This window comes from Hemitrygon akajei, chromosome 11, assembly GCF_048418815.1.
Source record: "Hemitrygon akajei chromosome 11, sHemAka1.3, whole genome shotgun sequence".
NCBI lineage: Eukaryota > Metazoa > Chordata > Chondrichthyes > Myliobatiformes > Dasyatidae > Hemitrygon > Hemitrygon akajei.
The window spans coordinates 118,106,972-118,133,756 of record NC_133134.1 but is presented as its reverse complement, the minus strand read 5'-3'; the positions used below and the strand labels follow the sequence as shown (position 1 = coordinate 118,133,756).

The 26,785-nt window shown below is 40.8% G+C and overlaps 1 protein-coding gene and 1 long non-coding RNA gene across 3 annotated transcripts in view; one reads left to right on the top strand and one right to left on the bottom strand.

Moving 5' to 3' along the window:
* The window catches only part of LOC140735178 (uncharacterized), a 55,473-nt gene extending 31,624 nt beyond the window's left edge, over nt 1-23,849 (bottom strand). The window contains exon 1 of the long non-coding RNA XR_012100710.1: nt 23,785-23,849. This is a non-coding gene — a long non-coding RNA (uncharacterized lncRNA). The remainder of the gene's footprint in view (nt 1-23,784) is intronic.
* LOC140735960 (solute carrier family 12 member 5-like) overlaps nt 1-26,785 on the top strand; it is a 1,160,378-nt gene that overhangs the window by 382,416 nt on the left and 751,177 nt on the right. The window lies entirely within an intron of this gene.

Sequence of the window (26,785 nt, the reverse complement as noted above, 5' to 3'; positions counted from 1 at the left end):
CCGAATGGATAGTTGGTTTATTATTGCAGTATGTACTAAAATACAGTGAGAAGCTTTTGCTCGTGTGACATCCTGGCAGATCAGGCAGGTCATATCATTTTATACTGGCGTTTTATCAAGTTATGCCATGATTACAATAGGAGCAAATGGAAAGGTCACACAGAGATGGTGTTTGAAATAATAAGTGATTTATTAAAAGATGGTGCACACCAGCAGACCCGTCAAAGCTGAATTACCTGAGCATGAAATTGGAACAGCTTTTATATTGTCAGCTAGCAAGATTACCAGTAAACCTATATTTTGGTAATGGAATGGCTATTACAGAATGGCATTAAGTAACAGACTAGGTCCTGATTGCAGACTCAGATGTCTTATGGTCTTATAGTATGGTCTCGAGAAGGATAATAAATCATCCATGAATGACAGAGCAGACTCCATGAGCTGAATGGCCTCATTCGGCAACTAAGTATTACGGTCTTATGGTTAAATAAAATGATTATCCACAGGTCTAATCGGAAATCTAATTTTCTATTCCAACAATAGGTTCACATTACAACGTAATTAATGAAGTTTCTAAAACTTGGGTACTGTTGCTGCTGCATTCCACCTTTCTGCTTATAGGCTTTTTCTGCAGTTCTCTGTTACTATATTATCACAATCCAATCCCTATTTGCTACTTATGAGTTCTCACAATTCTTAGCCCTATGAAAACCACCTTACTCTCATATTCTATTTCCCCAGCCATTGAAGCCCCATGTCATCATGTGCCTTCTTCACCACCTTTTTCTGTTTGAGCTTCGATATTGAGAGATCCTTGGACTTGGAGATCAATGTTCTTCCATCCTGTTTAACATCTCATCCTTCCATGCACAATGTACTGTCCTCAAATCATAGCAATCTGCACAGGTCTTGTCAATATCACCTCATAAATCTGTCATCTCTGCTACATTGAGGAACAAAGGCAGAATATCACCACTTCCAAAATCACTTCTAAGTCACACCTAATCCCATCCTGAATGGATGGTACACATTTTACATGGTAGCTAGTCCAAATCACAAGATTCCCTCCCGGTCGGTCCTACCATCACACTCACCTCTGCTTGTGGTGGTTCGTGAAGGACATTCACCAATACATTCCCAAGAGCAATTGGATGTGGTTAGTTCTTGCCCAGGTTGGGCTTTCAGAGAAAACTACCTACCAAAATATAATTTGTAAAAAATAAAGTCATAATTTCAAGTCCCAAAATGCAAATTCTGAAACTGAAATAGATTCAATCTGTCAATTTACAGGATGATTGCAAAGAAACAGATTACTAAGTAGTATTTTCAGGGAAGTGAACATGACATCTCTGTTTATTTGGTTACCGTCAGGATTAAGTTCAGAAAGGGTTTCACTAGTTAATCAGCTAATAATAATTATTAAAGATTTCCACATGCTTCCTACAACAATTAGTACAATCAGTATAAGAAACACAGTCCTGATGAAGGGGCTTGTCTCTAAATATTGACTGTTTATTCCCCTCCATAATTGCTTCCTGACCTACTGAGTTCCTCCAGCACTTTGTGTATGTAACAGCATGTGCAGAATCTCTTGTGTTAAAGAAACCCATCATTGTTGTTGACATTCTGAAAAACAGTTAAGCAAAACTTCCACCCATTCATTGCAAGTAGACACACACTCAACTGGGAAATGTCACAAAGTTTCAAGGTGGTTCAGAACATTAAGACAAGTCTCCTTATTCTGTGCCAATGAGTCATGAGGAATGACCTGCCAAGAGTTCTGAATCAGCCAGACCTTCAAAAATCCAGTATTATTTTTAATCACAAGTGCAATTAGAACTTCTTTAATTAAAGATATAGAAAACTATTCTGTGTCCACTTTATTAGGTACATCTGCTCGTTAATGCGAATATCTGATCAGTCAATCGTGTGGCATCAACTCATACATAAAAGCATGCAGACATAACCAAGTCAGTGGTTCTGCATCAGAAAGGGGAAGAAATGTGATAAGATATAAAACCATAAGATATAGGAGCAGAATTAGGACATTTCGCCCACCAAGGAGATGGTGGTGGACTTTAGGAGATCTGGGCCTCATATGGAGCCAGTGATCATTAATGGAGAATGTGTGGAGCAGGTTAAGACCTACAAGTATCTGGGAGTACAGTTAGACGAGAAGCTAGACTGGACTGCCAACACAGATGCCTTGTGCAGGAAGGCACAGAGTCGACTGTACTTCCTTAGAAGGTTGGCGTCATTCAATGTCTGTAGTGAGAGGCTGAAGATGTTCTATAGGTCAGTTGTGGAGAGCGCCCTCTTCTTTGTGGTGGCGTGTTGGGGAGGAAGCATTAAGAAGAGGGACGCCTCACGTCTTAATAAGCTGGTAAGGAAGGCGGGCTCTGTCGTGGGCAAAGTACTGGAGAGTTTAACATCGGTAGCTGAGCGAAGGGCGCTGAGTAGGCTACGGTCAATTATGGATAACTCTGAACATCCTCTACATAGCACCATCCAGAGACAGAGAAGCAGTTTCAGTGACAGGTTACTATCGATGCAATGCTCCTCAGACAGGATGAAGAGGTCAATACTCCCCAATGCCATTAGGCTTTACAATTCTACCGCCAGGACTTAAGAACTTTTTAAAAGCTATTATTAATGCTTTTTGAGATGGTGATTTAGATGCATATCATATTTTTTTACTGAGTTAAGTATTGTATGTAATTAGTTTTGCTACAACAAGTGTATGGGACATTGGAAAAAAAGTTGAATTTCCCCATGGGGATGAATAAAGTATCTATCTATCTATCAAATCTGTTCTGTCATTTCATCATGGCTGATCCATTTTCCTTCTCAGCCTCAATCTCCTGCCTTCTCCCCGTATCTCCTCATAACCAGACAAACCAAGAATCTATCAACCACTGACTTATATATACCCAATAATTTATCCTCCACAGCCGCCTGTGGCAAATAATTCCATGGATTCACCGCTCTCTAGTTAAAGAAACTTTTTCTCATCTCCATTCTAAAAGTATGCCCCTCTATTCTGAGGCTGTGTCCTCTGGTCTTAGACTTCTCCACCATAGGAAAAATCCTCTCCACATCCACTCTGTCAAGACCTTTCAACGTTCTATTGGTTTCAAACAAGTTTATTTTGAGTTCTAGTGAGTAGAGGCCCAGAGCCATCAATTGCACCTCAAATGACAAGCCTTTCAATCTTGGAATCATTTTCGTGAACCTCTCAATCTTGGAATCATTTTTGATCCCTCTCCAACATCAATATTTCCTTTCTCAGATAAGGAGCCCAAAACTGCCCACAATACTCCAAGTGAGATCTCAGTAGTGCTTTATAAAACACAACATTACATCCTTGTTTTTATATTCTAGTCCTCTCTAAATGAATGTTAATATCGCACAAGGACTCCCGAGTCCCTTTGCACCACAGATTTTTAATTTTCTCTCCATTTAGAAAATAGACTTTGCTTTTATTTCTTCTACCAAAGTGCATGACCACAGACTTCCTGACACTGTATTCTATCTGCCACTTCTTTGTCCATTCTCCGAATGTTTTTATGTCCTTCTGTAGCTTCTCTACCTCCTCAAAGCTACCTACCTCTCCAGTTTCTTTGTATCATCCTGGCCACAAAGCCATCAATTCGGTCATTCAAATTATTGAAGTATAACATAAAAAGTTGCAATCCCAACACAGACACCTGTGAAACAACAGTAGTCACTGACAGCCAACCAGAAAAGGCTTCCTGTATTCCCACCCTTTGGTCCTGTCAATCAGCCAATACTCTATCCATGCTAGTATCTTTCCTGTAATACCATGGCTCTTAATTTATTAAGCAACCTCACATGTGCCACATTGTCAAAGACCTTCTGAAAATCTAAGTACACAACATCCACTGATTCTCCTTTGAAGAAATAACAAGCAGGATAGACAAAGAATTCCAACAGATTTGTCAGGCAATATTTTGGATAACATGGTGACTATGGCCTATATATCATGTGCCTCCAAGTACTCCAAAACAACATACTTAACAATTGACTCTAACATCTTCCCAACCACTGAGGTCAGACTAACTAGCCTATAATTTCCTTTTTTCTGCCTCCTCCCTTCTTGAAGAGAAAAGTGACATTTGCAACTTTTGATCCCTCTGGAACTACAGTAAACTAGAATCAATTGATTCTTGAAATATCATTACTAATGCCTCCACTAGATCCTTTTTCTTCCACAACCTCTTCAGCCACCTCTTTCAGAATCCTGGTCCGGTTGAGTTTCTACCTTAAGACCTATCAGTTTTCCAAGAACCTTCTTCCTGGTAATGGCAACTTCACATAATTCTGCTCCCTGACATACTTAAATTTCTGGCATACCGCTACTGTCTGTCACAGTGAAGACTGAAGCAAAATACTTATTCAGTTCAACTGCCATTTCCTTATCCCCAATGCTATCTCTCCTGCATCATTTTCCAGCAGTCCAATATCTACTCTTGCCTCTCTGACATTTTATATACTATATCCGAAGAATCTTTTAGTATCCTCATTAGCATTATTGGCTAGCTTACCTTCATGTTCCATCTTTTCCTTCTTTATGGCTTTTTGGTTGTCTTCTGTTGTTTTTTAAAAGCTTCCCAATCCTCTAACTTCACACTAATTTTCAATTATATGCCCTTTGTTTGGCTTTTGTGTTGGTGTTGGCTTCTCTTGTCAGCCACAATTGTGTCATCCTACTTTTAGAATACTTCTTCCTCTTTGGGATGTAGAAATCTTCTGAATAGTTCCCAAAAATTCCAGTCATTGCTGCTCTGCTGTCATCCCTGTCAGTGTTCTTTTCATATCAATTTTGGCCAGCTTCTCTCCTATGCTCTTGTAACTCCCTTTACTCCAGTGTAATACTAATTCATCTGTCTTTATCTTCTCCTTCTCAAATTGTAGGGTGAATTCTATCATATTATGATCACTGACCCTTAAGGGTTCCTTTACCTTAAGCTCTATAATCAATTCAAGTTCATTGCACAACACCCAAACCAGAATAGCTGATCCTCTATTGAGCTTGACTAGGAGCTGCTCTAAAAAGCCATCTCATAGGCATTCTAGAAGTTCCCCCTCTTAGAATCCAACGCCAACCTAATTTTCCCAATCTATCTACATATTGAAATCCCCCATGTCTATCATAACATTACCCTTTTGACATGCATTTTCTATCTCCCATTGTAATTTGTAGACCACATCTCTACTACTGTTTGGGAGTCTGTATATTACTCCCATCAGGGTCTTTTTACCCTTGCAGTTCCTTATCTCTACCCACAACAATTCAACACCCTCCAATTCTATGTCAACTCTTTTCTAATGATTCAATTTAATTTATAACCAACAGAGCCACTCCACTCCCGTTGTCTACCTACCTCTCCTTTTGATAAAATGTGTATCCTTGGATGTCAAACTCCCAGCTATAATCTTCTTTCAGCCACGATTCAGTGATGCCCACAACATCATACCTGCCAATCTAACTATGGTACAAGTTCATCTACCTTATTCTGTATACGGCGCACATTCAAATGTAACACCTTCAGTCCTTTTTGATTTTGTCTGCCTTTTACATTGCAAGACATCCGGCTGACTGCTATTTTGCTCTATCATTAGCCTCTCCATGCTAGCAGCCTCACTACACACTGCTGCTGTTTGTAAACCAACTACCTCATCCTCAGGCCCATCACCCTGCCAAATTAGTTTAAACTCTCCCAAACAGCCCTAGCAGACCTTTCCACAAGGATATTAGACCCCCCTCAGGTTCAGGTGTAACCCATCTCTTCTGTACAAGTCGTACCTTCCCCAGAAGAGATCCCAATGATCCATAAATCTGAACCCCTGCCCCCTGCATCAGTTCCCCATCCACACCTTCATCCGTCAAATCATCCTATTCTTACAGGTACATGGCACAGGCCAATCCAGAGATTACTACTCTGCAGGTCCTGCTTCTCAGCTTTCTACCTAGCTCCCTAAATTCTCTCTTCAGGACCTCCTCACCTTTCCTACCTATGTCATTGATGTAAGCGACTTTAACTGTGGAATGATTGTGATATCAAACAGGGTGGTTTCAGTATCTCAAAAAGAGCTCATCTCCTGGGATTTTCACACACAGCACTCTCTAAAATTTACAGAGAATGGTGTGAAAAACAAAAAAAACATCCAGTGAGTGGCAGTTCTCTGAGCAAAACTGCTTCGTTAATGATAAAGTCGGAGGGGAATGGTCTGACTGGTTCAATCCGACAGGAAGGCAACAGTGAACTCAAATAACCACATGTTACAAGAGTGGTGTGCAAAAGAGCCCTCTGAATGCACAACGCACAAACCTTGAAGCGGATGAGCTATAGCAGCAGCAGACCACACTGGGTTCCACTCCTGCACCTAATAAAGTGGCCACTGAGTGTGTATCTGTGCTGTCATAAAGTAAATATTATTTGTGTGATCACTTGCAGTGAACCCTCTGTAAAAACCCTATAATAGCATAAGTCCCAAAAATGTGCCTTCACTGAGGTAGAAAACCAAACTCTGGAAACCAGAAGAATCTGAATATCTTCAGGGGAATAAAGCCAAGAAGGGCAGCTGGTAGCAATGCTTCTGTTTAGTAGGTGAATCTCATCCCCACCTTGTCGAACTATTATGTGTCTATAACCATTGGCCTTCACTCCATTTGCCAAAAAATGACTTAACTCCCTGATAGCTACCCATCTGAATTTGACTTCCCAGTCCCATTCTGAGATGCCGGTCTATGGTTCCACTGTTGCCACAAAGAGAGCACACTCAGGGTGGACAAGCAGCATCTCATATTCCAACTGGGTAGCCTCCAAACTAATGGCACAAACATCAATTTTACTAACTTGCCATAATTTCTCCCTTTCCCCGTCTTTCCATTCCCCATTCTGCTTCTCCTCTGACCAATTCTCTTCTCACCTGGCCATTGCCTCCTTCTGGTGCCCCTCCTTCTTCCCTTTCTCCAATGGTCCAGTGGCCTCTCCTATCAGATTCCTTCTTTTCAGTCCTTTACCTTTTCCACCAATCACCTCCCAACATCTCACTTTATTCCCCCTCTCCCCCCCACCTAGTTTCACCTATCACCTGCCAGATAGGACTCCTTCCCCTCCCCATCTTCTTATTCTGACTTCTTCCCCTTCCTTTCCAGTCCTGATGAACGGCCTTGGTCTGAAATATTCCTCTCCATTGATGTTACCTGACCCACTGAGTTCCTTCAGCATTCTGTGTGTGTTGCTCTGGATTTTCAGCATCTGCAGAATCCCTTGTGTTTATTGTGATAATCATTCCTTCTTTAGGAGGCTTTATCTTTGCAACCACTTTCAAAGAATAGAGCATCAGGCAATCCTGATACGCTATCATCAGGCCTTCCTATGCTAATGAGCAGGACGTGTTGACTTACAGTGTTACATTTTTATCAGGCAAGCACTGGTGAATTATTCATGCCTTAAGAGCAGTTTGCCATCTGTAATTAATGAGTGGAGAAGTTAATGTCATTACTTAATCAGAGTTATAATGTGTGGTAAGAACATTCCACTTTATGGTTAGAAGGCATTTATCTTTTCTTTTGAGGTTTCGTCTTTGGCAGAAACAATGTTAGCCTTTTCAAATGAGAAATCCAATCAAATAGAAACAGAAACACTGAAAACCTACAGCACAATACAGGCCCTTCGGCCCACAAAGTTGTGCCGAACATGTCCCTACCTTAGAAATTACTAGGCTTACCCATAGCCCTCTATTTTACTAAGCTCCATGTACCTATCCAAAAGTCTCTTAAAAGACCCTATCATATCCACCTCCACCACCATTGCCGGCAGCCCATTCCACTCACACACCACTCTGAGTAAAAAACTTACTCCTGACATCTCCTCTGTACCTACACCCAGCACCTTAAACCTGCGTCCTCTTGTGGCAACAATTTCAGCCTTGGGAAAAAGCCTGACTATACACACGATCAATGCCTCTCATCATCTTGTACATCTCTATCAGGTCACCTCTCATCCTCCTTCGCTCCAAGGAGAAAAGGCCGAGTTCACTCAACCTATTCTCATAAGGCATGCTCCCCAATCCAGGCATCATCTTTGTAAATCTCCTCTGCACCCTTTCTATGGCTTCCACATCCTTCCAGTAGTGAGGCGACTAGAACTGAGCACAGTACTCCAAGTGGGGTCTGACCAGGGTCCTATATGGCTGCAACATTACCTCTCGGCTCCTAAATTCAATTCCACAATTGATGAAGGCCAATACACCATACGCCTTCTTAACCACAGAGTCAACTTGCGCAGCTGCTTTGAGTGTCATATGGACTCGGACCCCAAGATCCCTCTGAAATTTTAGCCATAAGCCTTGGAGAGGTAATCAGAGAATGTGGGTGAATTCCAATTCCCTATCCTGCCATCAACAGAAACAATGGAAAATGACTGAAAGTAAAGATTATGACTTGATACTAGATTGATAGAAAACATAGATGCTTACCCAATACTTGTTTCTTTCTCAATTATAGGTTGTAAGTAACACACATTACTTTACGATGATAAACAGGACTTTCATTCAGTTTTGTTGGATCTGGAGATGATATTCTCCAGAAGGTTCTTTGGAAATCAAGAATGAGACACCAATCTTGTGGTTACAGCATTTTTATTAGATGCTCATGACAAAGAAATAACAAAAACCAACTCGTTCTACTATAAGAAAGAAGGGTAGAATCAAAGAAAGACCAAGAAAGTGTAATGGACCAATGCAGGAGTCTGGGGAGTGTTGGGCTCCAAGGTTTTTAGAGCACCAGAATTGGTTACTTGGTGTTTGATGAGTGTTGTTAATCATTTAGAGATCCTTATGTTTCTTCTCGAGCAACTTGTTCTTTGTAATGTGGTCTCCTGATGCTTTCTGTTTAAACTTGATAGGCTTGGGGATTCTGCATTATTTGTATTATTTAAGTAGATGTCCAATTAGGGCTAATCATGCAGTCCTAGTTTCAAGAATATTACATCTCGCAGTGTCGCTTGGCCAAGTCACCAATGTTCTGTTGTAATTCTTATGAATAAGCTCTGGTTGACACCACCTCAGAGGAGCCTGTCTTTCCTCTGCACTTGGGTTCTGACATTGTCAGCACACATCGTGACAGAAAGACAAAGTACTTGTGGCTGTCTTTATACTGAAAATCAGCTCAACCTAAACAGAATAGAAAATACTTTTAATAAGAACAGCCTATGAGACAGTTCAATTTATGGAATAGCATATGCTGCAAAGAAACTATAAACTATGCAGAGCCAGTTATTTGACAAATTACTGACAATTCACTGACCGTTAACAGACAAACAGATGATTATACAAACAGGATAAGTAGTTTGCTAGTGCTAGCAGTAATTGAGGTGCTTAGCATGTTTTTCAAAGAAAGAAGTGAACTGATAATTTTAATTATGTTAAATAATGTTAAGGTAAATTATGAATATAAACTGTTATATTCTGTTATTGGGTTTGGATATGGCCCAAGTGCAGAGTGAGAGATACTGAAGCAGGCCAATGGTTCACCAACTTTAATGCGAACAGTGTTAAAGGGAAAACAAAACAATAAACACAAGGCCAAATAGGGCCTTTAACTAAAACTCTCAAATGGCAAACAACACTGCGGCTGAAAAGAAAATCTAAACATTAAGCGAATACCGCTGGTCTTCAGATTCAGATGACTCGAAAGTCTAATTTTCTCAGGGGAGGCCGAAAGCAACAGCAAAACGTTGCTGTGCTCTGTCCAAGTCTCAACAAGCACTACAACGGCAAGTATGGAGTTAAATACCATCACGATTAAATAATAATTAGCTGTCACTCACAAATTCACAAGTGCAATTGCCAAATTTGTGCTTGTGACAATATCAAAACAGATAGTAAAAGTTTTTTATCATTATATAAAGCAGAAAAGGGTGGCAAAAGTGAAAGTAGGTCCTTTGAAAGAGGAGAAAGGGGTAACGATATTGGGAAATGGCCAAGGCTTTGAATGACTATTTTGCGTCGGTCTTCACGCTGGATGACTCATCTAACATGCCAAACAGAGATGATATGGATGCGATGGGAGGTGAGGACCATGACCTTTAGTGATAGTGACCTCTATCACTAAAGAGGCAGGGCTGAGCAAACTTGTACACCTAAAGATAGACAATTCTCCTGGTCCTGATGGAATGCATCCCAGGCTATTGAAAGAAATGGCAGAGGTTATAGTAGAGGCATTCATGATAATTTACCAAAATCCTCTGGACTCTGGGCAGGTCCCAGTGAATTGCAAGAAGGTGAATGGCACACAATTGTTCAAAAATGATGTAGGCAAAAGGGAGGTAACTATATGTCAGTTAGTTTATCATCCGTAGTTGGGAAAATGCTTGAAGCTATCATTAAAGAAGAAATAGTGAGGCATCTGGAAAGAAATGGATCCATCAGGCAGATGCAGCCTGGATTCAGCAAAGGCAGGTCCTGTTGGACAAACTTACTGGAGTTCTTTGAGGATACAATGAGCACAATGGATAGAAGGGAACAGATGGACGTTATTTACTTGGATTTCCAGAAGGCATGCAATAAGATGCCACATAAAAGACTTATCCATAAGATAAGGATGTATAGAGTTGGGGGTGATATATTAGCATGGATGGAGGATTGGATAACCAATAGAAAATGAAGAGTTGGGATACATGTGTGTTTCTCTGGTTGGCAATCAGTGGTGAGTGGTGTGCCACAGGGGTCGGTGCTGGGCCTGCAACTGTTCATGGTATACATTAACGATCTGGAAGAGGGACCGAATGTAGTGTATCTAAGTTTGCTGATGACACTAAATCGAATGGAAAAGCAAATTGCAGAGAGATATAAGGAGGTCAAGTGAGTGGGCAAGGTGGAGTACAATGTTAGTAAATGCAAGGTCATCCACTTTGGAAGGAAAAATAGAAGATCAGACGGTTATTTAGATAGTACAAGATTGCAGCATGCTGCTGTGCAGAGGGACTTGGGAGTGTTTGTGCATGAATCACAAAGATTGGTTTGCAAGTGCAGCAGGCTATCAAGGTGGTAAATGGAATGTTGACCTTCGTTGCTAGAGGGACTGAATTCAAGAGCAGGGAGTTTATGCTGCAACCGTAGAGGGTGCTGGTGAGGTCACACATGGAGTACTGCGTACAGTTCTAGTTTCCTTACTTGAGAACGGATACACTGGCTTTGGAGGTGGTGCAGAGGAGGCTCACCAGGTTGATTCCAAAGATGAGGGGATTAGAATATGAGGAGAGATTGAGTCGCCTGGGACTGGACTCACTGGAATCCGGAATAATAAGAGGAGATCTTATAGAAACACATAAAATTATGAAAGGGATAGATAAGATAAAGGCAGGAAAGTTGTTTCCACTGATTTGGTGAGACTAGAACGAGGGAACATAGCCTCAAGATTCGTGGGAGAATAGAAGGAACCATTTTTCTCCAAGAGTGGTGGATCTGTGGAATTCTCTGCCCAATGAAGCAGTGGAAGCTACCTCAGTAAATATATTTAAGACAGGGTTGGATAGATCTTTGCGCGGTAGTGGAATTAAATGTTATGGGAAAAAGGCAGGTAGGTAGAGATGACTCCATGGTCAGATCAGCCAAGATCTTATTGAATGGCAGAGCCTGATCAATGGGCCAGATGGCCTACTCCTGCTCCTATTTCTTATGTTCTAAGGACCACTATGTATTTCAGCATTTGAAACGCATGGACTACTGAGTGCAGATCTCCATGGCAAGAAGTTGCTCCACTACACTTCAGTATAACTAGATTTGACATGAAAGAAATTAAATGCAAACACAGCTGATGGACTATCTAGAAAATGTACAGGGACACATAAATATTGCTAGAAATGATGGTCGATAAATCATTAAGAGTGGTGAATGAAAGTTAGGAAGAAAGCAGAATGATTTGAAATGGATGATTCTGAATGCAATGACAATCATTTTATGATTCAGGGCAGATCACTTGGGCTCACAGGCCATTACAGCACTTGCACTAGTTAAGTTTCAGTGAGAATTGATCAGGATTGTAAGTAGGTACTGAAGGTTTCTGTGTTCCTGATTCTCTGAGCTTTAAATAGAAGAATAGACATGTTAATCTGGCTGAAGAAACTCTGATTTAATTGGTTTGATGTCTTGTGCTTGCTAGTTAGTGAAGCCAGTGTTAGTCCAGTTTTTAGCAACATAGTGTTTTCCAGATACTTAGCCACTATCTTGGCCTCACCCACTGTTGAAGGAAGCTGCAAAATCTTTTAAAAAATGTATCCCCAGAATAATCCACCTGACAGTTCAGAATCAGAACCAGAACCACAATCACTATCAGGTTTATTGTCACTGACATACATGAGTTTGTTGTATGGTGGCAGCAGTACAGTGCAAGATGTTTAAAAAACAATTAAAAAAATGAAAAAATGAACCATGCCAAAGAGGATTAGTGAGGTAGTGTTCATGGGTTCATCTACCATTCAGAAACCTGAAGGTGGAGTGGAAGATTTGAGTGTACACATTTAGGCTCCTGTACTTCTTTCTTGATGATAGTAATGAGAAGAGGGCATGTCCCAGGTGGTGAGGGTCCTTAGTGATGGATGCCGCCTTCATGAGACACCGTCTATTGAAGATGCCATCAATGGTAAGGAGGCTCATGCCCATTGTGGTGCTGACTGAGTCAACGACCCTCTGCAGCCTCTTTCAATTCTGTGCATTGGAGCCGCTATACCAGCCAGAGATGCAGCCAGTCAGGATGCTCACCATGTTACACCTCCAGAAAATTTGCCAGAGTCTTTGTTGACATACCAAATCTCCTTGAACTTGTGACAAATTGTAGCTGCTGTCACGCCTTCTCTGTGATTGCATCAATATCTTTGGCCCAGGATAGATCTTCTGAGAAGAGTGATGCTCAGGAACTTGAAGCTGCTCACCCTTTTCACTGCTGACCCCTCAATGAGGGCTGGTGTGCATTCTCCCGCCTTCCCCTTTCTTAAGTCCATAATCACTTTATTAGTCTTGCTGACATTGACGTTATTTTTGCAACACTACTCAACCAGCTGATCTACCTCATACATTACATCACTGGCATTCAACATAGGCTGTGCTAATCTATATCTAGATTGCCATCAACACCATCTGAATGTCCAATACTCACTGTGTGGGAAAGACGAACCCTAACTAATAGCTCTAGAGGTATTCTAACATAAACATCACAATGAATTTCACAGACCAGATGCAATGCTTCACCTGGAGAAAGAAAAGTCAGTCAAACAGCTCGAGAACAATCCACTGCGCCAATGGGATCAGGCTAGATGTCCATCCCAGAAATGATAATGATTTCGTCAACTTTCTGTTCATGAAAATGTTATCATCATTGAGTATGCCCAGATTAATTTTAACTTTAAATATTTTGTCTTAGTACATCACAAAGCTAGTTTTCAGGGCTCTAGACAATGATTTCCCCAAGGCTGATTCTCTGAGATAATCATCACTTTCCATAGCAACAGTGGCATGCTATTGCTGAGGTCAGGGCTAACAGGGGAAATTTTAATAATTTGCCATTGGCTTAATTGGCGTAGAGACTCCCAATTTGTTAATGAACATACACCTGGAATGATTTGAATCCTAATATATGTTGAACTTAGCAGTCACAATGGTACTTAAGATGCTGCAGTGATTCCAATATCCCTGGACCACCTTCTGCTAGCAAACCTATTTATAGACTTTGGTTGTGTAATAGGATCGAGCCATAAGCTGATACGGTCATAGCAAGATACTATCCGTAGTGATCAGAATCAGTTTTATTATCAGTGATATATATCATGAAATCTGTTGTTTTGCAGCAGCAGTACAGACTAATATCTAAACTATACAATAAACTATAAGAAATATACATCTAGTGGCCAGTTTATTAGGTAACTTCAATAACTAATAAAGTGGCCACTGGTTGTATGTCTGTGGTCTTCTGCTGCTGTACAGCATCCACTTCAGAGATGCTCCTCTGCACACCACTGTTGTAAAGCGTGTTTATCTGAGTTTCTGTTGCCATCCTGTCAGCTTGATCCAGTTTGGTCATTCTCCTCTGATCCCCTCTGAATATCAAAACATTTACACCCACAGAACTGCCATTTGCTGGATGCTGATTTCTTTCTCGCTCCATTCTCTGTAAAGCCTAAGACTGCTGAGCATGAAAATCTCAAAAGATCACCAGTTCTGAGATACTTAAACCATCCTGTTCGGCACCAGCAATCATTCCACAGTCAAAGTCACGGAGATCACATTTCTTCCCCATTCTGTTGTTTGGGCTGAATAATAACTGAACCTCTTGACCATGACTGCATGCACAAGATTTGCCGATTAGATACTTGCATTAATGAGCAGGTGTACATAATAAAGGGACCACTGAGAGAATATAAAATTAAATAAATACATCGTGCAAAAAGAGCAACATTGGTGAGCTAGTGTTCATGGGTTCATTGTCTATTTAGAAATCAGATGACAGAAGGGAAGAAACATGAAAGGATTGACTACTTTCTAAATGAAAAAATACAAAAACATGAGGGACAAGGTACTTGGGAGTCCTCGTGCAGGATTTGCTAAAGGCTGATTTGCAAGTTGAGAAAGGCAAGTGCAATGTTAACATTCATTTCAAAAGGACTGGAATATAAAAGCAATGTTGAGACTTTATAAAGTACTGGTGAGGCCTCACTTGGAGTATTGTGAGCAATTTTAAGCCTCTCATCTTTGAACGGATGTGCTGAAACTGAAGAGGGTGCAATGGAGGTTCACGAAAATGATTGCAGTATGACTGGCTTGTCATATGAAGAGCATTTGTCTCTGGGCCTGTATTCACTGGAATTCAGAAGAATGAGGGGTGACCTCTTTGAAAGCTATTGAATGGTTTAAGGCCTTGATAGAGTGGATGTAGAGAGGACATTTCCTATGGTGGGCGAGTCTAAGACCGTAGGATACAGCCTCAGAATAAAGGGGCATCCTTTTATAACAGAGATGAGAAATTTCTTTAGCCAGAGAGTGGTGAATCTGTGTAATTCTTTGCCACAGGCAGCTGTGGAGGCCAAGGCTTTATGTATATTTAAGGCAGAGGTTGATAGATTCTTGATTGGTCAGGGTATTAACAGATATGGAGAGAAGGCACGAGATTGGGGTTGAGAAAAAAATTGGATCAGCCATGATGAAATGACAGAGCAGACTCAATGGGCCAAGTCACTCCTATATCTTATAGTCTTATGGTCTTAAGCTGCTCCTAAAACAATGAGTGTATTTCTTCAGGCTCCTGCATCTCCTCTCTGATAGCAGTAATGAGAAGACGGAATGTCCTGAGTGGAGGGGTCCTTAATGACAGATGCCATCTTTTTGACTTATTGCCTTTTGAAGATGTCTTTGGTGGGGAATCTAATACCCACGAAGGAGCTGACAGAGGTGACAACCCTCTGCAGCTTTTTACAATCCTGTGTAGTGGCCCATCTGTACCAGATGGTGATGCATCCAGTTAGAATGTTCTCCATGGTACACCTGAAGAAATTTGCTAACTCTTGGTAACATACTAAATCTCTTCAAACAAGTTACTAATGGGTTGATCAAGAAGCCAGACATTGGGTCACTGTATTGAGGTCCACACTCAGATATGCAGCAATGTGCCTTGCAACAGAAGTGTGTATAAAAAGAAGGTTCTTTTATTAAAAGGTCTGATATTTATGTTGCAAAGATTGAAATATTTAATGTGCAGCGGTAATAAAAATGGAACAGTGGGAATATTTATGCTGCTTTTTATCATTTGCTGAGTAATTAATGTGCTTTTGAATTTTTTCCCTCTTCCTTCACCGGTTTATGACAGAATGAGTTGGGTTGATTTGGTTTCAGCTCATTAGAACATACCTTTCTACATAAGCCATCTTCATTCTTCATAATCCTGCTACATTGTCCTGCCAAAAGCTTTCAGCTCCCATAAGTGCAAAATTTGCCATAGACTTAAAGTAGGTGCTAAAAATAAATTGCCAGATTTACATATTCCACCCAGAACATTGAAAGAAAACTCTCTAATCTTCAGTACTGAGGTAATTTAATATCCATTTACATGCAGACACCTCATTCAAGTCATTTAGCACAGCTGTGAAGAAGAAATTTTGAAGGGAAGATATCTACAGCCTACACATTTATCAAGCACAGAATTAGGAGTGATAGGATTTTATTCCTTCCTTTCTTCTATGAGACTGATCAGTAAGTATCCTGTTGGCTTCTAACCAAAACACCAAATGCATCAAGGTTGTCATAAAGAGCCATCTAAATCATTCCTGAATCTTTTAAATGATGAATCATTTCCATATTTCTTATATGATCATCTTGAGCAATGATGAATGAAAGTTAGTTGGCTTAATTCATTTCCAAATGGCAAACAATCTGACACGTATGCTATGGTCTTATGGCTTTTAGCAACAAATCAACCCAAGGGCTTCACCTAAAGACTAACAACATATGGTGAATACTCAAAATTAGAAATAAAGGTAGGAAATGCAGAAATTACTCAGGAAGTCATTTGGTATGTTTGAAGAACGAGGGTGGAACTGTGTGGAATGAGCTTCCAGTAGAAGTGGTAGAGGTAGGTTCGATAATGTCATTTTTAAAAAATTGGCTAGGTATATGGACAGGAAAGGAATGAAGGGTTATGGGCTGAGTGCAGGTCGGTGGGACTAGGTGAGAGTAAGCATTCGGCACGGACTAGAAGGGCCGAGATGGCCTATTTCCGTGCTGTAATTGTTATATGGTTAAGAACGAAACAAAGTTAACATTTTGAGCCGTGCTCCTTTAAGCAGAAGAGAAGGCACAGAAGAAATCATGGTCATTCACTGCAACCAAGGAAAACCCTGGTTGTGACAACCCCTTGTACCACTGGACCCAGACTTCCAAACTGATAGAGTGGAAATGCCTGAGTGCAATGGCTTTTCCACTTTAAAACTCTTCCACACAAGCATCGCCATCATTATCGGATATGATGAACAAATAATCGCCTTTCAGCTGAAATAGACCTATAGAAAGGTGACAAACTTTAAGATGGGTGGCGCAGTGAGTAAAACCACTGCCTCATGTGACCGGACACCCAGGTTCAATCCGGACCTTGGGTGATGTCTGTGTGGACATTCTCTCTGTGACCGCATGTGTTTCCTTGGAAACCTCTTGCATCCCAATAATGTGTGTAAGTATGAAAGGAGATGATGAAAATGTGGGGAGAATTAACAAGTGGGTTTCATGTCAGATTAGGGTAAATGAGTGATTGCTAATAAGAGATTAGCACTGACTCACCAGGTTGAAGGGCCTGTTTCTGTGATACAATCTTTGCAAGTTTAGGAGGGCCAAAGATGGGAGGTCGGGGATAAATTATGATAAAGGGGTGACCTGTGATAGGGAGAAAGGTTGTAGAGATTAAATGTCAGAAAAAGCAATGGTTCCTGGTTAAATAGAATGATAATTAGACAACTGAAGTCTCAAAGTGATGGCTATAGAGGAGATGTAAATTTCTGGGAGAAAGAGAGCAAGAGGTGAAGCAGAAACATAAATACAATGGACAGAATGGTGGGGTGCACTGACGTTCAATTGCTTTCCTTTGAGATTCTACTCCTCCCTTGTCTTCAGGTTGTTCATCGTGTTTTTTCAAACAGTTGCAGCTCTATTTCTGGGAAGAGCTGCGAACCCATATCCACTGAAGGTCCATAGATTTTCACAAGTAACCTGTCCACTTTCCTTCTTTCCTCAAGGAACTCTTCCATTCTCCCAGCTCCTCCACTGGGATAGTGGATATAGCCCAGTCCATCACAGGCAAATGCTCTCTGTTTTTGGGAAGACTTTGCAAGAAGCGCTGCCACAAGAAAGCAGCATCCATCATCCAGGCCAAATGCTGTCTCTCTCTTCTCACTGCTGCCATCAGGAAGGAGATACAGGAGCATGTTCCTTTGTTATCACCATCTAACTTTCATATTTGATTATCTATTCTTCACTGTCCCAATAAAACTTAGTATGATGTTACCACCACGCTCAGGAACAGTTATTACCCTTCAATCATCAGGCTCCTCAACCAGTGTGATCACTTCACTCACCTCGACACTGAACTGATTCCACAACTTATAAACTTACTTTCAAGGACTTTACAATTCACATTCTCAATATTATTTGTCTATCTTTTTAATTGTATTTGCATAGTGTGTCTTCTCTTGCACATTGGTAGTTTGCCAGTCTTTGTGTATTTTCATTGACTCTATTGTGTTTCCTTGTATCTACCGTGAATGGCCACAAGAAAATGAGTCTTAGGGTTGTATATTGTGCCATACATGTACTTTGATAATAAATTTACTTTTGAACTTTTTGATCACGTCAGTTCTGCCAAAAATAGACTGCTTCAGCTAAACTTTCCTACTCCTGTGATCTGCCAGAGGGAGTGTTTAAGGGATGGACAATAGCAGCATTTACAGACAGTTGGACAGGTACATGGATCAGAAAGGTTTAGAAGGTTATGGGAAAATGCTGGCAAATGGGACTAGCTTGGATGAGGCATCTCTGTCGGCTGGGCTAAAAGACCAGTTACTGTGCTGTATAATTCTATTTCTCCAAACAAGATTTCACTAGATATTTGGCAGGAGCCTCATTTGGATCTATTCCATTTTCACCACTTTCATCCTCATCCCTTCCCAAAAGTGCAATAATGTTCCTTTGTTATCAACATCTAACTTTCATATTTGATGGTCTATTCTTCACTGTCCCCATAAAACTTAGTGCAATGTTACCATCAAATGTATCTACCCCCTCAATCCAATAACATTCAAAAGGGTCTATTTACTTTGCAGCACTCTAGTGTTGCTTTTCAATAACTCAACACTCCCCAACAACACTTATTTCTCCTTCCATGATGTGTAGTTGTCTTAAACACAGGAGAACCACATTCCTGCTTTCCAAGCGAAACACAGATTCAACCTTCTTTCAATTTAGCACACTGTACTTGAAATTCACAATGCATCCCCACCACACCAAACCAAACACAAACTGACCAATGGGCTTTGAGAAGTGCCTTTCTTCAATATATAAGCATTCTGCTGCTTGTTTGTCTAATTTCTGTCCAGCTAACAGTTGGAGCTCTTTCACCTTCTTACACTGGCCTGAAAATCTTTAAAAATAGCCCCAATCTTTCAATTTGGTATTTTAGAGCTTTCTGGATTAAAAATTATTTTCAACAATCTCAATTTACAATCACTGCATATTTTTTTGGACAGCCACGGTTAGCGGAGATTCCACTACTCACATCTACACCACCTCAGAAATGGTTGTTTACCTCTTGCCCTATTTTCATCCCCATTTTCTCTTCACTTTCATCCCTCCAGTCATGAATTTACCACAAAAATCTTTCCTTTCTTCCTGATCCTTGATCTGAACTAGTTTAAAATCTGCAATAGTTCTAATATTTTTCATAGAACTATAGAACCATAGAACATTACAGCACAGAAACAGGCCTTTTGGCCCTTCTTGGCTGTGCTGAACCATTTTTCTGCCTCGCCCCACTGACCTGCACCTGGCCCATATCCCTCCATATACCTCTCATCCATGTTCCTGTCCAAGTTTTTCTTAAGTGTGAAAAGTGAACCAGCATTTACCACTTCATCTGGCAGCTCATTCCACACTCCCACCACTCTGTGTGAAGAAGCCCCCCCCCCAATGTTCCCTTTAAACTTTTCCCCCTTCACCCTTAACCTATGTCCTCTGGTTTTTTTCTCCCCTAGCCTCAGTGGAAATAGCCTGCTTCCATTCACTCTATCTGTACCCATAATAATTTTATATACATCTATCAAGTCTCCCCTCATTCTTCTACGCTCCAGTGAATAAAGTCCTAACCTATTCAACCTTTCCCTGTAGCTCAGTTTCTCAAGTCCCAGCAACATCCTTGTAAACCTTCTCTGCACTCTTTCAACCTTATTAACGTCCTTCCTGTAATTCAGTGACCAAAACTGCACACAATACTCCAAATTCAGCCTCAGCAATGCCTCGTACAACCTCACCATCACCTCACCTCAACCTCACCAACTCTTATACGCAATACTTTGATTTATAAAGGCCAATGTACCAAAAGCTCTCTTTACTACCCTATCTACCTGTGACGCCACTTTCAGGGAATTTTGTATCTGTATTCCTAGATCCCTCTGTTCTACTGCTCTCCTCAGTGTCCTACCATTTACCTTGTATGTTCTACCTTGGTTTGTCCTTCCAAAGTGCAATACCTCACACTTGTCTGTATTAAACTCCATCTGCCATTTTTCAGCCCATTTTTCCAGCTGGTCCAGATTCCTCTGCAAGCTTTGAAAACCTTCCTCACTGTCCACTACACCTTCAATCTTTGTATCATCAGCAAATTTGCTGATCCAATTTACCACATTATCATCCAGATCATTGATATAGATGACAAATAACAACAGACCCAGCACTGATCCCTGTGGCACACCCTAGTCACAGGCCTCCACTCAGAGAAGCAATCCTCCACTACCACTCTCTGGTTTCTCCCATTAAGCCAACGTCTAATCCAATTTACTACCTGACCATGTATACCTAGCGACTGAATCTTCCTAACTAACCTCCCATGCAGGATCTTGTCAAAGGCCTTACTGAAGTCCATGTAGACAACATCCACTGCCTTCCCTTCATCCACTTGCCTTGTAACCTCCAAAAAAAACTCTAATAGATTTGTTAAACATGACCTACCATGCAGAAAGTTGTGTTGACTCTCCCTAAAGTCCCTGCCTAACTAAATACTTGTAGATCCTATCACTCAGTACTCCTTCCAATAATTTACCTACTACCGATGTCAAACTTACCGGCCTATAATTTCCTGGATTACTTTTAGAGCCTTTTTTAAACAACGGAACAACATGAGCTATCCTCCAATCCTCCGGCACCTCACCCATAGATGCTGACATTTTAAATACATCTGCCTGGGCCCCTGCAATTTCAACACTAGTCTCCTTCAAGGTCTGAGGGAATATCCTGTCAGGTCCTGGGGATTGATCTACTCTGATTTGCCTCAAGATAGCAAGCACCTCTTCCTCTTCAATCCGTATAGGTTCCATGACCTCACTACTTGTTTGCCTTATTTCCATTGACTCCATGCCAGTTTCCTTAGTAAATACAGATGCAAAAAAAAAACATTTAAGATCTCCATTTCTTTTGGTTCCATACATAGCTGACCACTCTGATCTTCAAGAGGACCAATTTTATCCCTTACTATCCTTTTGCTATTAATATACCTGTAGAAGCTCTTTGGATTATCTTTCACCTTGACTGCCAAGCTACCTCATGTCTTCTTTTAGCCCTCCTGATCTCTTTAAGAATTTTTTGCACTTTTTATACTCCTCAAGTACCTTATTTGTTCCCTGTTTCCTATACATATCATACATTTCTCTCTTCTTCATCAGAGTTCCAATATCCCTTGAGAACCAAGGTTCCTTATTCTTATTCACTTTGCCTTTAATCCTGATAGGAACATACAAACTATGCACTCTCAAAATTTCTCCTTTGAAGGCCTCCCACTTACCAATCACATCCTTGCCAGAGAACAACCTGTCCCAATCATTACTAATTTCTTCAAATTTGGCCTTTTTCCAGTTTAGAACTTCAACCCAAGGACCAGATCTATCTTTATCCATGATCAAGTTGAAACTAATGGTGTTATGATCACTGAAACCAAAGTGTTCCCCTACACACACTTCCGTCACCTGTCCTAACTCGTTTCCTAATAGGAGATCTAATATTGCATCCTCTCTAGTTGGTACCTGTATATGTTGATCTAGAAAACTTCGCTGAACACATTTTACAATCTCTAACCCGTCTAGACCTTTAACAGTATGGGAATCCCAATCAATATGTGGAAAATTATAATCCCCTACTATCACAACTTTATGTTTCCTACAGTTGTCTGCTATCTCTCTGCAGATTTGCTCCTCCAATTCTGCCTGGTTATTGGGTGGTCTATAATATAACTCCATTAATGTGGTCATACCTTTCCTGTTTCTCAGCTCCACCCATATGGCCTCAGTAGACAAGCCCTCTAATCTGTCCTGCCTGAGCACTGCTGTAACATTTTCCCTGACTAGCAGTGCTACCACCACCCCCCCCCCCCCCAACCCTTCATCGCTCTGCCTCTATCACGTCTGAAACATCGGAACCCTGGAACATTGAGCTGCCAGTCCTGCCCCTCCTGTAGCCAAGTTTCACTAATGGCTACAATGTCATAATTCCACGTGTCAATCTACGCCCTCAGCTCATCATCCTTCCCCACAATAATCCTCACATTGAATTAGACACACCTCAGAAGATTATTACCACCACACTCAACCCTTCTATTTGTGACTTTGCATGAAACTTTAAAATCATTTATTTTCACCCCCGCTCCACTATCTACTCTGGCACTCTGGTTCCCATCCCCCTGCAAATCTAGTTTAAACCCCCCCAATAGCACTAACAAACCTCCCTGCAAGGATATTGGTCCCCCTGTAGTTCAGGTGTAACCCGTCTCTCTTGTACAGGTCCTACCTGCCCCAGAAAACTTCATTAGCCTGAAATGTTCTATCATTTACTTCACTGCACTAATTTCTAAACACTGGGAAACTTTACAACATAAGAAAAAAAGACAAAAATGGAGTAAGCAATACGACAATTTGATCCATGACTCAAAGAGGCCAAAGCTGATTATGTATCCTGATCCACTTCCCCTCCTAAACCCCATCTCTTCTGATTCCTTCAACAACTACATTTCTGTTGGTCGTAAGACTGAGGATACTCAATCACTAGGCATAGGCAGCTCACAGGACTGAAGAGTCAAGATTGTTTATTGTTATTCTTCAAAGCAATTTAATTCAGTAAAGAACAAATTGATTGTTTCTCCAGATCCAATGCAGTATAAAAAATAACAAGCATAAAGAACACATTAAAAACACAATATAAATATAAGAGAAATCCTATAAAACACAATGTGGCCACATACACACAAGATTAGCTGATATAAGTAGACTGACCGTATGTAATTACAGATGCAGGAGGGGCTAATGTGGATGTACTGGTGGTGGGAGAGTTAACGGGTGGAGGCATTGATCAGTTTGACGGCTTGGGGGTAGTAACTGTTCTTGAATCTAATGGTCCTGGCATGGGTACTGTGTAACATCTTCCCTGATGGAAGTGGGACAAACAATCGATAAGAGGGTTAGATGGGAGCCTTCATGATATCGTTGTGAAGAGAAATGCAAACTATTACAACCCCCTACGAGAAAAATCTCCCCAACTATTGTGAGTGAGGAAACAGATTCGAAAGGTCTCACAGCCAAGGACTTTGGACATACAGCCTTGGTAGTAAAGGATTTTATTTACAGAAAGCAAACGTGGGAAAATGGCAACAGGAGCAACACACACACACGCACAATTTACAGCAGTCGGATCAGCAATAAAACACACGTGAACAATTAATAACAAACGTGGGAAAATCATGTGAGAAGAAAGTACACACACACACACACACACACACACACACACACACACACACACACACACACACACACACACACACACACACACACACACACACACACACACACACACACACACACACACACACACACACACACACACACACTTACTTGAATTTATGCAGGCACAGCTCTTCCGTTTAGGGACAATACTCACACTTACAACCCTATTCAATGCACAACTCACCAACAGCAGGGTGGTCCCTTGGAGATAGCCAGAAAGAGAGTGGGTCAAGCACATGTGACTTCCTTTATAGTGCAGCAGGGCTGATGAGTCCAGCCCAGGTAATTCACAGGGAAGCCAATGGCTCGGTGCCAGCCGAGTTAAGCTGATTTCAAAGGCTAATTACAGGGCTAATTAAAGGGGCCAATGGTTAGGTGTGCATTGACGGGTGAGGAGGGGTCAAACCTTGATTGGCAGGTGGTATGTCTTTCGACCAGGTAATGGGCATGTGGCAGACACAACCCCTCCAATACAATAACTCAGCCCTTACATGAGGTTTGTGCCCTGGTTTGGGGTTGCCAGCTTGAGGGAACATCCCCCTACATCAACCCTTTCCAGCTCTTTTAGAAACCTCTATCTAGAAATGGAATCACCTCACACTCTTTGAAATGCAAGTGTCTATATGCCAGTCTTCCTCTACAGGCAGCTACTCCATCTAATGAAGAATTCAAGTTCCTAACCCGGGGTCCCTTGGTTAAGGCTCCATACCATAAAGAATAGTTGGGAACCCTTGAACTAAGGAAAGCTTATCCTTCCTTCAGTCCAAAACTGCAGTGTTTACTCCCAAAGTGGTCTCACCAGAGCTGCGTATTATTTCAACAAGACTCCTTGCCTTTGCCAAAACACACCAGAGAGACTGCAGATGCTGGAAATCTTGTGCAAAACACAAAAATACTGGAAGAACTCAGCAGGTCATGCAGAATTAGAATCAGAATCAGGTTTATTATTATTGACATATGTCGTGAAACTTGTTTTGTGGCAGCACTGCATGCAACACATAAAATATACTATAGATTTCAATAAGAAATATAAACATAATTAAATTAAATTAACCATATAACCATATAACAATTACAGCACAGAAACGGCCATCTCGGCCCTTCTAGTCCGTGCCGAACGCTTACTCTCACCTAGTCCCACCTACCTGCACTCAGCCCATAACCCTCCATTTTTTTCCTGTCCATATACCTATACAATTTTTTTTAAATGACAAAATTGAACCTGCTTTTACCACTTCTACTGGAAGCTTGTTCCACACAGCTACCACTCTCTGAGTAAAGAAGTTCCCCCTCGTGTTAACCCTAAACTTTTTCCCCTAAACTCTCAACTCATGTCCTCTTGTTTGAATCTCCCCTACTCTCAATGGAAAAAGCCTATCCACATCAACTCTATCTATCCCCCTCATAATTCTAATTACCTCTATCAAGTCCCCCCTCAACCTTCTACGCTCCAAAGAATAAAGACCTAACTTGTTCAACCTTTCTCTGTAACTTAGGTTCTGAAACCCAGGTAACATTCTAGTAAATCTTCTCTGTACTCTCTCTATTTTATTAACATCTTTCCTATAACTCGGTGACCAGAACTGTACACAATACTCCAAATATGGTCTCACCAATCCCTTGTACAATTTTAACATTACATCCCAACTCCTATATTCAATGCTCTGATTTATAAAGGCCAGCATACCAAAAGCTTTCTTCACCACTATATCCACATGAGATTCCACCTTCAAGGAACTATGCACCATTATTCCTAGGTCACTCTGTTCTACTGCATTCCTCAATGCTCTACCTTTTACCATGTATGTCCTATTTTGATCAGTCCTACCAAAATGTAGCACCTCACATTTATCAGCATTAAACTCCATCTGCCATCTTTCAGCCCACTCTTCTAACTGGCCTAAATCTCTCCACAAACTTTGAAAACTTACTTCATTATCCACAATGCCACCTATCTTAGTATCATCTGCATACTTACTAATCCAATTTACCACCCTATCATCCAGATCATTAATGTATATGACAAACAACATTGGACGCAGTACAGATCCCTGAGGCACACCACTAGTCACTGGCCTCCAACCTGACAAACAGTTATCCACTACTACTCTCTGGCATCTCCCATCCAGCCACTGTTGAACCCATTTTACTACTTCAATATTAATACCTAACAATTGAACCTTCTTAATTAACCTTCCATGTGGAACCTTGTCAATGGCCTTACTGAAGTCCATATAGATAACATCCACTGCTTTACCCTCATCAACTTTCCTAGTAACCTCTTCCAAAAATTCAATAAGAATTGTCAAACATGACCTTCCATGCACAAATCCATGTTGACTGTTCCTAATCAGACCCTATCTATCCAGATAATTATATATACCATCTCTAAGAATACTTTCCATTAATATACCCACCACTGATGTCAAATTTACGGGCCGATAATTGCTAGGTTTACTCTTAGAACACTTTTTAAACAATGGAACCACATGAGTAATACGCTAATCCTCCGGCACCATCCCCGTTTCTAATGACATTTGAAATATTTCTGTCAGAGACCCTGCTATTTCTATGCTAACTGCCCTCAAGGTCCTAGGGAATATCTTGTCAGGATCCGGAGATTTATCCACTTTTATATTCTTTAAAAGCGCTAGTATTTCCTCTTCTTTAATCATCATAGTTTCCATAACTACCCTACTTGTTTCCCTTACCTTACACAATTCAATATCCTTTTCCTTAGGTAATACCGAAGAAAATAAATTGTTCAAAATCTCCCTCATCTCTTTTGGCTCTGCACATAGCTGTCCACTCTGATTCTCTAAGGGACCAATTTTATCCCTCACTATCCTTTTGCTATTAATATAACTGTAGAAACCCTTTGGATTTATTTTCACCTTACTTGCCGAAGCAACCTCATATCTTCTTTTAGCTTTTCTAATTTCTTTCTTCAGATTCTTTTTACATTCTTTATATTCCTCGAACACCTCATTTACTCCATGTTGTCTATATTTATTGTAGATCTCTCTCTTTTTCCGAACCAAGTTTCCAATATCCCTTGAAAACCATGGCTCTCAAACTTTTAACCTTTCCTTTCAACCTAACAGGAACATAAAGATTCTGTACCCTCAAAATTTCACCTTTAAATGACCTCCATTTCTCTATTACATTCTTCCCATAAAACAAAT